The 14582-nt window shown below is 39.3% G+C and overlaps 1 protein-coding gene across 5 annotated transcripts in view; it reads right to left on the reverse strand.

The window, feature by feature from the left end:
- CTDSPL (CTD small phosphatase like) overlaps positions 1-14582 on the reverse strand; it is an 84535-nt gene that overhangs the window by 44773 nt on the left and 25180 nt on the right. The gene's annotated exons all lie outside the window — the stretch shown is intronic.

Consider the following 14582-nt stretch of genomic DNA (forward strand, 5'->3'; position numbering starts at 1 on the left):
ACGCCCCACAGTCACCCTTCCATCAGCTGGTAGTCTGAAATGGTAACAGAGCTCCCACACATACAAAGGACCAGAACCACTTGAGAAAAGACAAAACATTAAAAGAAACACCCCCACCCCCCCAACCCCACCTCACTTTTATGCTACACACAAGGCAAGGTTGCGGCACTGGAGTTTAGTATTCACTGGCAGAAGTGATCAAACCCAATTTTTTTTTTCCTTCTGCTAAACCAAAAGTATTTCACTTCTAAAGTAATTCATGTGCTGCAAAAGCAACACTTCAAAATAGTTTAAGGGCAAAATAAAATATAGCAAATAATGCAAAAGTAGCTCCAGTGCCAAAAGATTACTACTGTTTTTAACTGGATGGAACAGAAGCTAATTGAATATGCAGGCAATGTTATGGAGATGTATTATGCTACAAAATAAATATAACTTTTTGCAGTGACATTATGGAGTGCTTCAGTAAGTGCTACAGTGCTTCAGCAAGCTTAATGTTTTGTCTCAGCCACAGTAATCTATAAAGTGTAGAAGCAATGCCACAGAACCTGATGCATTTAAAGCAGCAGCACACCCTGAAATTTCACTTTTAAAAAAATGTATTTTCTTTAAAAAACCAAACGCACTTCAGAAGCTGTAGCATTTCGTCGTTGTTTAAGTGAGGCCTGAGCTGCTCCATCTGGAGATTTTCCCAGTGCTGAAGCTTGGAGCAGCAGTTGAACAGGAAATACTGCGCAGTCTGTGCATGCATTACATTCCTGTCCCACCCCGAGCAGGCAGCCAACAAACAAACCTTTCTTCTAGTAAAAGAGGAAAAAAAAAAAAACCCCGAAAAAAAGAAGGCAGACTGCACAAAGTTCACCAGCAGATGTGGCCTATGAATCTAAACCGGCCTTTTCTGCTGATAAAAAAGAATTTGATGCATTTGCAATGTTGGTGTAACGTCATGGTGTTGTGAAGCTGGATCAGCAAAGACCTGGAAGTTTAAAGATGCAAAATCTGCAAAGCTGAGCTTCTGTGGGGTGCTGTAAGTGAGCAGTAACTGCACATATGTCAGGGGGTTTATTTTAAGAAGGTTTTGCCAAATATTAGCAGCAGCTTACAATCAAGCTGCAACAGTTACTCAGAACTGAATGTTGTACAGCAAAAGAGACCTATCTGCAAAAAAGATTGTTTTATTTCCATTTTATGTGCAGCACTAATGAACGAGGACTCAGCACTTAAGTTTGCCTTCAATCGTAAAGTAACAAACGGTTAGTAACCAGAACATATGTTTGTGTATCTCAACTCTTTTGAATTGCTCCCAGGTTGGCCTCTTACATTCTGGAAGATATTTAATAATAATTTGTTAAATACTTGGGAGGGAAAGCAAAGGAGAAACAAACAAATGGAAACACGAGCAGCACACGGGGTCAAAATGGCAGTATCTCAGAGTTTGTTAGTCACGGCTGATACCCTCTGGCATCGGAAGAGGATTAGAGTCAAAATGGCAACGAAGCAAATGTAAACAAGCATGTGTTTATACAGCAAAAATATGTACAGTATCTGATCTGCTCTGCCTTGGATTGTGCTTACATGTACCATGGTGGGAAAGGCAGAAGAGAACAATTCGCCAAATGCTGAGCAGCTAAAACACAGGAAAAGCAGATACAAGCGAGCAACGGGCAGGCATCTGAAGCCACCACCCAACCAAACCAGTTAACAGCTTTCCCTAAACTGTAATTTAATTCAAAGCTGGTATGATAAACAAACAAACACGCACACACAGACACACGAGTCTTCGAACCAGTGTTCCTTAAAAATAAAGAGAGAGTGAAATACAAGCTAAAGAAGAGCACTTTTGAAGGGTGTGTTTTTCTTACTACACATGGTATGAATGGACAGACAGACGGACAGTCACCCATGGCACAGACACATACACCTCTGCAACCCCAGGCCATGTTTTCTTTAAGAAGTTATGCCATGAAATCAGTATGCAGTTACTGAAGAGCTGTAAAAACCCCTTTTTCTGTGCTCCATGCAAACCACCAAGCTATCCACCCGCTGCACTTATTTTACCCAATCTGTTAATTTTTCAAGTCAAAGCATGATCCAAACCTTAAGACTGTTGCTGGGCACCATACCTACGATCAACCTGCTTCCTTATCAAGTTTGTTCAGTTTATTAAATAGATGTTTGGGTTCCCCCCTTCCCCATCAATGACCAGATTCACAACCTCAGGTTGTGAAATTGAGCTGAGTTTCTTTCTGCCTCCTGCTGCAAACAGGTTGACTCAAAGACAGGGGATAGTTTTGGTACTTTTTTTGCCTTGAAAGCATGAGATGAGTGGTTCATCAAACCCAAATGTAGAAAAAATGCTTCCACTCTTTTTCCTCTCAGAAATACTAGGACACCTCCAACCAAAGCTTTATCAAAAACTCGCTCATCTGAGGACAGTAAGCTTAATTTACTTTTCCTAAATACAGCCATAAGATGTTCCCATAGAGACAGCAATGTTCCCAACTGTACTTTTTGCAAAAAATACTTCAGTACATCAAATCTAAAGCATTAGTCTATTTTTGTAAGCTTTCTCATCTCTTTCCTAGGAACAGCTCTTATCTAACAGATGCATCTCACCAAAATGCTGTTAAAGGGTGCTCCCTTGCAAGGAAAAGTTTTGGTTTTGCATTTTGCCTTATGAATTGTTCATTCACTCCCTGGGAATAATTTTGGGACAGGCTACAATTCCCATTCCTTCCAGGGAAATTGCTTATCCAAAGTCTTCTCCCCAAAAGATACATCTTTAACAGTAAAAATCAAACTAGGATCAAACTAGGACACTTTTTTTTTTTTTAATTAGTTCCTTTGATCTCTATTTCCAATTACCACTTATTTCTCCCAACCCATTCCTATTTTGTGGATATTGAGTGCAGTTCTCATAAATCACCCACTCTGCGAGAAAGTACACATTTAAAATGATGCTATTATTTCTGGTAACATGTTTAACAGAACCAATGCCATTTAAATCATGTAATTTCTGGAAAAGACTGTCTTAATGGAGAAGGGCACACACATGACTACTTCTGAAATATTTACCTTCTTTGGAAGAAAACCAGATGTTGCATAACTTCAAAAGACATCGCCTTTAATAGAGATGATGTTATTTGGACCAATTACTGTTTTTCCACATTCCTCCCCAAATTTCTCTGTACTAGGAAACCCAGATACAAAGGAAGAAAGAGGAACCCCACTCGTTTGGAAGAGGAAACTTGCCGTAAATCACTGCATCATCTGTGCTTTGGTCATTAATATAAAAGTAACAGCTGTTTCTAACAACTAAAAACACTCCTGAAACCAAGTTACAGTCAGCATACAGCTAGTATCACTTTAGCAGGTTATTTGAATCCAGTGCTTCTGGGAGCAAAATTAAAACATCAGGTTTTGATTATAAACTTAATTGTTGCATCTTTAGTCACAGGGATTTCTCAAGGAGCAGGCTGTGAGACACTTGAGTGCATCTGCTGGGACAAAACCTGACTTAGAAGAATTGTTGCCAAAGTAGTTTCTCCTCCAGCTTCAGCTTCCATGGAATAGGATTTACTCAACCTTAAGATTATCCTTCATAAATTCTCTCTTTTTTTTTTAATACAATATTTATGGACATGTAATGCTAGTGCATATTACAGAGAGAAAAATGTTTGTAATTGTATTTGCTGCTTTTTTTCTTCAAACTGTTGCATCCGCCCTCACCTGTTAAACTAGAAAGAATTTTGATGAATTTAGGTTTTCTGTAAGACCTACACATATTCAGTAACTATATTAAATCTAAAGTAATTACAGCATCAATCACTGCAGTTTTTCAATTCAGCGTGTCACTTGTGGAACAGCAGCAGTGCCAGATCTCTCTGACGAAAATTTTAAGCTGCATTTCATCTTTGTGTAACAAAGCATCTGCACTCCTAAGTAAAGAGGCACATCACAAAAACCCCACATGAGTGTACCGTGAATTCTTATTAATCATTTGCTAAAATACCTAGCATTGCCCTGGTGAAGCACAAACCCTCCCTCCTTGGCTTTCAAACTTGTCTTCCCTGGGGTGTATTAAAAAAGGCCAGCAGGACACATGCTGTCATTTTTGAGACACAAACATAACGCACTCCTATTAAGTTTAAAACATCTAAATGTCTATCTGAATCCTGATCAACTGAAAAAAAACCCAAACAACAAACCCTGACTACAGAGGAAGGAACAGCCAAAACCAATATACATCTTACATCATTTAAAAATGTTTAGGAGTCTGATACAAAGATTTTTATTTCCCCACTGGCTGAGTATGTAAGTTGTACCAAAACACAAAGCTTAACTAAATATCAAAACCACCTTTAAAGAAAACGTTCAACTTGCCTTACTCTGCAAGTCTGTAATTTTATTAAAAGAGATAAATGCAATATTTCACATTAAGAATTAAGAAGCCTGAAATGGTAACTATCAACAGTCTATAAAGTACTTCAAACAATGCCAGCAAGCACTTTAACAGCATGGACTGCAGGTACTGCTTAGTATTAAGTATATTTTTAACTAATGCCAAGAAATAAATTGGAAAATATTAATTCCTAGCTCTTCTGACCTTGTACTTTGAACTCAAGATTATTTTATCCATCCTGTATTCCCAGGCCATTAAAAGCAACAAATTCCCACCTGCAAGTATGATATTCAGAAAGCTAGATTAAGAATGAAACAAAAGATATTGGGAAACTGCAAGTTTTGTATGATAAATTTACTACAGTTTGGACAAGAAAAGTAACAGAATTTGCCCAGTTTCCAGCAACTGCTTTCTAGAATAAAGCCACAGTTTACTGCCTGTTTAGAAATTTAGATAATAAAAATTAAAAAAAAAAATATTAATTTTTCTTATTCCATAAATCTTAATAGGAGGACATTTTTTAAAAAGCATTTTGGTGCCTTGAACAAGTACTTGGATGACTCTACCAAGCTGACAGTTCAGCTGCAGGTTGGAACAGCTGCAGACATGTTTAATTGCTTCTCCAAATACCCAGAACATCAAGTACTTTTGACCTATTTGAAATATCCTAAACTTTGTACTAGAAGGAATGCACACAATTTAATACCCATGCTTTAGCTTCTAACAATCCCATAAAGCAGAAAGCTACCCACTTGTTATTGTACATGTACGTCATGAGAAAGCATAAATGACTGACTGCTGTATAACTGATGTTAAAAACCCAGTGTCTTCATGACTACCAAGTTTGCAGAAGTTTATATTTAAACTGTTTCCTTAATTCTACCAGGAAAAAAACCTGGTAGAAAAAAACTAAACACAAAAATAGCTGAAGCAGTACAGTAACTTTTTGTTGTTTACCAAAGCAAAAATGATGACATTTGTAATTATGTGGATACATTCTACAAACCCCACTTGTTATCCCCAAACAAAGGTCATATATTGATCTTATCAAAGGAAAATAAAAGAAGGTAAAAATAGCATCTGCACCCATTAACAAAATTAACACTCTTTCCTAGCTTACTTCTTCAGGACATGCCTTTGTGCTAATTGTAGGAGATAACCAAGGCATGATGCAACAGAAATTACTCTTAATATTACTGCTTGCCCAGGCCCTAGTTTCTCAATGTAGATTCTTGCCCAAGCCGTTTATGCAGAACATTTCCAATCAGTTGGTTTCTGCCCAATCTGGCAAAAAAATTAAAAAAATAAAGAGCTGTTTCCCTTCATCAACGATGCAGGGGCGAGGGTGCGCACATAACACGATACTATCCCCCACCGCTTTGCATCCATTTCTTTCTTGGGATAAAGGAGCCGACCTTTAACCATTTGCATTAAACAGACCGTACTGTCCTGTTGTTCTTGGCACCAAGGAAAGCCACGTCTTTCAGGCCACTTCATCTCCTAGGGAGACAGGACCCTTGTCTTATTAAGAGCACTTCTAATAGCAGAGGTCCCAATTAGGCTCAGGGGACAAAAGCAGCTGATGTATGATCTCATGTAGGAGCCCAAACCAGATGACTGATCCAGTCATCTACTGCACTTAGCTTAGATAGAAAAACCCAGGCATACAGACCCATAAATCTTAAATCATATGAAATCTATACCTCAGCATATACTCAATCACTTAGAAGGCCATCTTTAAGACCTGCCCCTTCTACTCTCCCCAAAATAATAAGCTCTAACCTTACAGAGCTCCAGCCAGCAGCCAACACTCCGCATCACTCCTCTTCAGTCATCTCACACGCTCAGCACAACTCTGACTCTGACTTTGCCAGTTGGCATTGAGACGCCTGCACCGGCTCTGCAAGCAGGTGTTCACTACAACAACCCCCGGTGATGTGGGTTGTAACTTACACTGAGGCGGAAGAGGGGGGCAGCAACAACGATTTCTAACCGAAAACTGCACGGGTGCCTCCGGGATCCCCGGCTGCGTGCAGCAAAACTTGCACTGAGAAAAGCATCGCCTAAGACGGTCACACCTGCCACAGCTGTGTGCGCTGTTGATCCTAACAGCTTTAAAAATCCCTTTTGGCCCAAATAATAAGTATTACTTGCTGCACTATAACATGGCACAAGCAGTTTTAAAAGCTGTCTTCTGGCTATTGGCTGAGTGCTAATCAGTTCGGGCAGAGCCTCTCCCTGCCCATTTAGCTCCTTCTGCCCAGCCCCAGCATAATCAATGAATTACTAAAATTCTGCATTTGAATTAATCTCCCAAAGCTACACAAAGCTAAAGCAGAAAAGCATTGTATGTGATTGTGTGCCTGCTGCAAAACAAGCTAACTGTCTGGCATCTCTCCCGCTCCTACATAACCAAAATGAGGAGGACAAATAGCAGCATATCTGCTTCATTACTGCCTTCCTTAGGAAAATCTTATTTTTCTTGGGGACACAGGGAACAACATGACAAGAGAAAGATATGACCAAACAGGATTTTCCCAGACCAAAATTTAACAAAGATCAACAGTACAAATCTGGAGCTAACTCTTGCAATGCTATGAAGACATTCTCTTTTCTGCTGAAGAACTTTACTCCAGAAACACCATGTGCATGAACGAAGGCACAAGTCCTCTCCTCCCATGGTCCCAACACAAGCAAGGAACTCCAGCCCTACAAAATAAACAAAGTAAGGTCCGTTGTGTTTAAGACTCACACTGCCAAAAATCTCCTGCCAAGGGCCAGACGGCTGGTGGTGGGAAGTTTCTGGGTGGTAATGGGTCTCCATGTTGAACAGAATGATTATTATTATTTTTTGTTTTAATTACATTATTGTAGCTCCAAAATAATTTATGTGGATATCCTCCATAACCTCCTGGTAGCTCACTCATCAGTCCAGCTGACCACAGGCAGCATTCACAAAGCCAAGCTGATAAGCAGTTGTAGGTTGTAATTCATTTAATTTGTCTACACTAGAACCCACCCTAAAAACACCAAATATTTTTTTTTTCTTCTCTCCACTGAGAGCCCCTGATGAATAGCTCAGCTGTTTATATTGCAAACATTTACAGTTAGGGGAAAGATCACCATCCCCCACATCACCGCTTTAGTCTTTCCTGTAAGTCAGTGGAGTTGGCTAAGACCAGAAACAATCCATCAAGCCTGCTTATCCTAAAAATTCTGCAAAATAACCCCTTCATTGAATCCTTCTACTCCTCTACCCATATCAATGCAACTACTTCCCAACCACTTGAAACTACAAACCTGAACATCCAAATTACAAACGGAAAAGATTGCTCGCAAGAAAAACAAAACACGGGACTAGGGCTTAACCTGAGGTTCCTCAGCAAGACTGAATCAGGAACAGGGACACCAAACATGATCTCCTGCACCCACCAAATGTACCCCAGCTTTCAGGATTCCTGGAGACTCCAGCAAGTTCTCCATGATATGCTGTGTGAAAAATGCCATGGTACAGAACAGTCTGATGAAAGAACATTTGATGGAAGATTATTTGCCCTAAAGATTATGTGTACCAGCTCAAAGACCACAACACAATTTGCAAGGGAAAGAGCTTACACAAACAGGGCAAACCTGCTGGGTGGGCTTTCACAGCAGTTTCTTCTCCACTCTCCCTCCCTCCTTTTGCCAAGAGGTGAAAATGGAATGTTTTTTCATACAGAGAATACCTTGGACACTGAGGGTTTTTTTTTTTCTTCATTTGAGAAAATGCAATTGTTCAAAGATCTTATTTAATCACCTAGTGCACATTTATAGATGAGCTCAAGCACTGAAAGAGGCTGTTTCATCCCTTTAATGAAGGATGAGCACTGTTTCCAAATACCTTCAACAAGCCACGCGTTAAAACATGCTTCACCACCATCCGATAACAATGCGAGGTAATTATAACACTCATCGAATGTTTGTGCCTGCTTTCTGGCCACAGGTTTTAAGTTTCCCACTCCTATCTTAAGTCTTCTGTTCAATCCCAAAGATAGGTGTATCTTCATGAATAATGTTCAAAAATGCCAAGTTCTACTAACCTGCAACATTCCTCTTGCTCTTCTGCTTATGGTACAAACATCTGTATCAGTTTGTGTTTTATGTCACTGTAATTTCACAGCAAATATTAAGGAATATGGCTGGAAGTGAGTATGTAAAAAAAGAGCTAGAAATATGCAGTTTCTTTTGCAACTGTATGTTTTGGATACTCCTGTTAAAAGCAAAGACAATACAAAAATCCAAGTAATGCCAGAAGGTACTAACTGCTCCAAGTAAGAACTGGGCATACGGAATTGAGGATTGATTTAGATGAAGTGACAAAAGACAATACTGTGTTTCTGCTTCTAAATAGGATGTATGTACTGCAAAGAGAAAAAGGTTAACCCCACCAATTAAGACAACCAGTTAAAGTCTAAAGAGAACTAGATTCACTTTTCTGCTCCACTCTGAATTTCCATGTTTTTTTGTCAAGTGGCTTTATATGTTTTGTGCTATGGTTCCCTGTCTATAGAACGACTTTTTAAACCCAGGGTAAAAAGCACGTACAAAACATTTCCTCCTTTATTTTTATTCTTAGGTAAAGCACACACACAGCCTTCCACTAGGAGCTTGGGGCTGAATATATATAAAAACTTGAGAGGTACTCATATAATTTAATAGTAAGGTCTAGAGAAGTACTTAGCTTGTAACACCCTAACTTTATTCTCTAACAACCTAACTTTATTCCCTTATCATAGGTACCATAAATTCCTGCAGTGGTATCACGCACTGTTTTATCCAACATCTAGAAATGACAGTAAACTATCTAGGAAACACTGCTAGACGAGGTCCTTAGCACGTAAGTAACAATTTAAGGTACACCTTCCACAAAATATAATTGTGGTGTTTGGCTATAAGTAATTACAGATATTTTTCCTATTAATAAACTAATTTGTTGCTTAAGATTCTAGTAAAGCAATGGAAAAACGAATCTTGAGAGCTCTTGTCTAAACATGCAGCTTGGTTGGTTTTGTTTTTTTCTTGAGTCATTTCAGGCAATTAAACCAAGCATGATCTAGGAATGAGAAAGTACAAATGAAAAAGAACACTAAAAATGACATCACTTAGCTTATACTTGTTGTTTATTGTGATACTACCATAGCAGACAGTAGTATAGCATATATATATATAGCAGAAAATACAATTACAAACCTAAGTTTGCACCAGGTTTAAAATATTCCATATTGAAAGAATTTATTATATTACATAATGCTAAATATGTTTAAATGTTTCTCCAAATGCCATTTACATGCCATAAATAGAAAAGCTCACACAAATTTTGCCTGCCTTAGAACAACAGTACATACACACATGCATGAATACATAGCATGCATATGCATACATCTTGAACAGCTAGATTGAAAGTGGTATAACTAACAAAAATATGCAGCCCAGCCCTATATCCAAACCAGAGGTAGTAATTCCTAAACATGGAGTTTAAAGCAACTTCAATAAACAGTCACTCTGGCATTCTAAAAAACACATTCTAACTAGAATTACTTTAACTATTTTTAGGAACTGAATTCCAGTAATGTTGTGCTAACTATGCAATGATTGTATCAGCTTATTTTCAATAAAATTCTGGCTTCTTCTCCCTGAGGAAATTCTCATAGTACTTGCACGCACCATTCCAGTATGAGAAAGCGTTAGTCACTTTTATTTTTTTCTTTTCTCTGTACAGATAATGTATTCTCCAAGTTCATTTCTACTGAGAGGAGAAAAAAGCTTTCAGCTTTGCTTTCCTCATGAATAATACATCAAAAATTTAATATTAGAGAACAAATCTTCTTTTTAAGCCTCCAGAAACAGTACTATATTTGCCCTATTACTTTAAAAAGATTCATGTACACATTTAAGTAAGGGTAAACCATAAGCTCCTGTTTTCCATAATTAAGCTGTAACAAAATATTCTACCACTTACCAGTCCAATTTTAAAACAATACTTTGTAGCTTTATAACTGCCATCAAAAAAAGATAATCACTTACCGGATCCACAATAAGGAGTATAATACATTCTGGTCCATAACTGTGTTATAATCTGAAGTGGAACAGATTTTTTTCAGCTATACATGAAAACTGATTTGTTTACATGAAGAAGACAAAGAGAATCCTGGCTTCAAGTAAGCATCTATAGTCCACAGTACTAACAGCATATGTAAATAAAAACAAATCCCACAAGCAAAACCATTTACAGCAGAAAAAGTTATGTAAGAAAGCAGAGGGAGAAAAAGAACAGCCTGTTATAAAGGATGAAAACTTCTAGGAAGAGAGAAGTCCTTCTAAGAACGATGGCCACATTGATCTCATCCTTCTTGTTTAAGCCTTGATTCTGCAGACTGATGGCTCCGCTACGGCCTCAGGCTTCCTAATCCTTAGGCTTGGATAAAAATAAACAAACTGCGGAATATGAACCCAGATGTTTCAGAAATTAGAAAGCAAGAGTCCAATTATACTGCTACCATAGAAGTATTTTTAAGTGTTTGTGTCTTGCAAGACTGTGTTAGAAGGCAGTATCGCCAAGTTCAATTCCCTGGAGCCTTCAAGTATCTTTTCCAGGAAGCCACCAGCAAGCTGTCGCTTAAGGAACTGGACAAGGTGTCCTTTGAGAAAGGAGCACAAGAAGTACAATCTGCAGAACGAAGGACAAACATAACAAACATAAACTCTGTCTTCATCTCTACGCATTGTCGCTGCTGGAAGGGTAAGTAGAACAGGGGAATGATATCAAGGGCAGAAAAGTCATTTTTGTTAAAGTGATTGAAAGAAATGGTACATACTGGACTGTACGGCTGCAGCTACAGGTTTAAGCCAACCATCAGCCCAATTACCCTTTAAAGATACCTTTTAATTTTTCTTCTTTAAGGTATCACGTTGCATGTGAGCTAGGATACTCTGCTTATTATCGCAGCAAGAAAGTAGAAAACAGAAAGTATTATTTTTAACCTAATTTACTACCAAGTTCTTTTAAAATTATCATTAAGTTACTATCATTCAAAGATTTCACTCTGGTTGGATTTTCAGGTGGCTCTTCATGTTCCCTACAAAAAGACAAATCTAAGGTGCAAGACACGGAAAATGGAGACTTTCTAGTGCCTGGTTTGCAGAGAACTTGGTAGCAAATATTGTTCGATGATCTGTTCCCCATCAGAGACTGAAAACGAGCTGTAAACTCTACAAAACCCACATTTCTAAGTGAGTTTTCAAAGGGAAGAGAGGTCCAGGCAGGTTTTGGAACAGGGCACTCGCAAGCTGCTTGGCTTTGCGGCATTCAAGAGACAGCCTCCTACAAACCTGCGGCTCTTCAACTGAAGAGTGGCGAATTCCATGTGCTCTTTTTCCAAGAACTTCTATTTTCCTACTTCTCAACATTTGCTTTAGCCTTGAATAATAAAATTCATATGAGGTGCTCTTTTACCTAAACCCTCTCAGAAATAAAACCCTATTGCTTTCTGAACTGTTAAAACCATGAGAAACTGCCAACCTTCCCTCATTAGCTCCCATGTTCAGCATAGCGAAAGGGCAGCTTTGCATTGACGGTGACTGCCCCAAATGTCACTCATGTCCCACAGCAGGAGGTCCACCCAGCAGCAGCTGGAATGCAGCGCAGCAAACGGCACAGTCTATGTTTGTCCATTACCCTTTTTCCTTTTGCCTGGCGGCTTGGGCTCGCGAGCTCCTCTCCCCTTATACAGGAAGCTGGGGCCTCAAGCTTAATCCTGCACATTCAGTTTTCTTCTCTTCCAGCTACCACTACAAATGTATTCTCCCAGCGACAGGGAAAAAAAAAAAAAAAAAAAAGAAAGAAAAGCGCAAGCAGCGAAAGCTCTTGCGATCAAATCTTTGCTGAACTGCTCCATGGTGAGATTATTCTCATTTCTGGGAGGAAAGTGAAGGAAAGAAAGATTAACAAATTCCTGCAGCTGAACAAACACACTAAACATTATTCACCAAGAGAGCAGATAATCCAAATACAAATGTACAAACAAACCTTGCAACGCCACTACAAGCAGATAACCACCAATGTCCTCATAGCTTTATTCACCTTTCAGCATTATGCTTCAGGCACTTCATGTGAGCCTGATGCAGCTGCACTGGAGCACTTCCACTGGTTTTTCTGTGGGGTTGGGAAAGTGGCAGCAATAGCAGACTTGTGGAAGATAGGAAGGAAGACGGAAAAGACATGACTGCAAGCAGAACAGCTTGGCTATGGCAACCACGGAACACAGTGCAGCAGATTGAGGTGGTCAAGGGAGGAAGGAAGAGTCTACAACTCCAACTTATCATCTTTTAGTCTCAAAGCAGTTGAGTTTCTCTGCACTAAGCCATGTCTCTTTCTAGTGCTCCGCCTGCTTACTCCATGCCAGTCTCTAGGCTCTACCATCAGCCCCTTCCACCCTCAGAACAGCTTCCTTCCTCCTCAGCTTAAGAAGGCATATCTCCTTTTCTTCCCTCCCTTGGCCAATACAACATTGTCAAGACCACCTCAGTATGACCCAGGGGGAAGAAAAAAACCCCAACCAACCAACCAACCGTCAGATTTCTTTATCTTGAAATGTAGTGTTTTGTAATGTTATTTGTGTGCGTGTCCCAACAGCTTTCCTCAATTCCTTCTTCCTGAATCTCATGGCCTAAAATAAGAGTAAAAAAACCCCTTCCTGTCATCCTTTCCAGTTATTTTGGCACTTCCTCAATTACTGACTCCAGGTAAACTACTATACTATACATAAAGACATCTGGCAATTTGTTGAATTGTATACATGGCACTTCAGGGTACAATTGCCCAATTCCCAGACTCACCATTCCTTCAGCTGCTGACTAAGATCAGCAGCCACTCCACTACTGTTTCTACTGGATTTACTCTCAATAATTTTAAAGCATTTAAGATGCAGACTGCACAGCAGCTGTTAACTTAAGCACTGACTGTTGTATTGACAGCCTCATCAAAAGGAGTGATGTATCTTCTATATGCCTATGGTCTTCTGAGTAACACCAGCTACCGACCAAAAGTACTGCAGGACGTGCAAAGGGCACCACAAAATGAGGGTGTATTGGAGCACCCCCCTACCATCAGTCCCTTGAGGTATTCTGCAAAAAGCATTTACTATGGCTAAGGGAAAAGTTACTTTCTCAAAAGGGCAGGAAGAAGAGCTACTGCTTTAAGTGACAGCTGAACTGATTTAGTTTCAAATTGAAAGAGGGGAGATCTAGATTAGATACAAGGAAGGAATTCTTTACTCTGAGGGTGGTGAGGCGCTGGCACAGGCTGCCCCAGCCCTGGAAATGTCCAAGGCCAATTTGAATGAGGCTCAGAGCAACCTGGTTGGGTGGAAGGTGTCCCTGCCCGTGGCAGGGGGGTTGGAACTAGATGATCTTTAAGGTCTCTTCCAACCCAAACTGATTTGGGTTTGATTTCTTTTAGGTTGTTTGACCTGCTGATTCAAGGTGCTTCCAGTGTTATGAATGAACCTGACACTTTTAAATGCTCATCCTTTATTTCATGTTCAACTACAGAGATCCCATAGTCATTTATATGTAATGTTCAACAATGTAGTATCAAGAAGAGGTGGGAAAAAGTAAGTTACTAGACACACATTAACTACATGCAGAATTAGCCACACCAACACACCTCTTCTATATTTAAAAAAGAAAAAAATGTAAGCCAATACCAGTACTATTATGATTTCTGTTGGCAAACAAACTATTGAAATGTTGCAGTCACATCAATCACAGAAACAACACACAGATACATAAATAAATAAAAATCAGGAATTCCTCTCCCAGAGATAAAAAAAAAATTAAAAAATTCTCAATTTGTTCAGCCTTTCACTGAAGGTGTGCTTTTCTAGTCTGATTTCTTTCTCCCAGCTCCTTGGAAAACTCAGATCCAAATCCAGTGCTCAAAGCTTTACACGGCACTTCAGAAGAAGTCTTTCTGAAACAGGGTACAGCAGGACGACTTCACCATTCTCACAAATCAGCTGTCATGTTGGAATGCGTAAACAGGCATATATCTTTTTTTTACTGCTGCATGTCAAATTTGACTCCTACAAGTATCTCAGGATTTTCTACAGACTAGCAACACAATTAGTTGTCCCTTCTCAGT

This window comes from Falco naumanni, chromosome 4 (genome assembly GCF_017639655.2).
Source record: "Falco naumanni isolate bFalNau1 chromosome 4, bFalNau1.pat, whole genome shotgun sequence".
In the NCBI taxonomy this organism is placed as follows: domain Eukaryota; kingdom Metazoa; phylum Chordata; class Aves; order Falconiformes; family Falconidae; genus Falco; species Falco naumanni.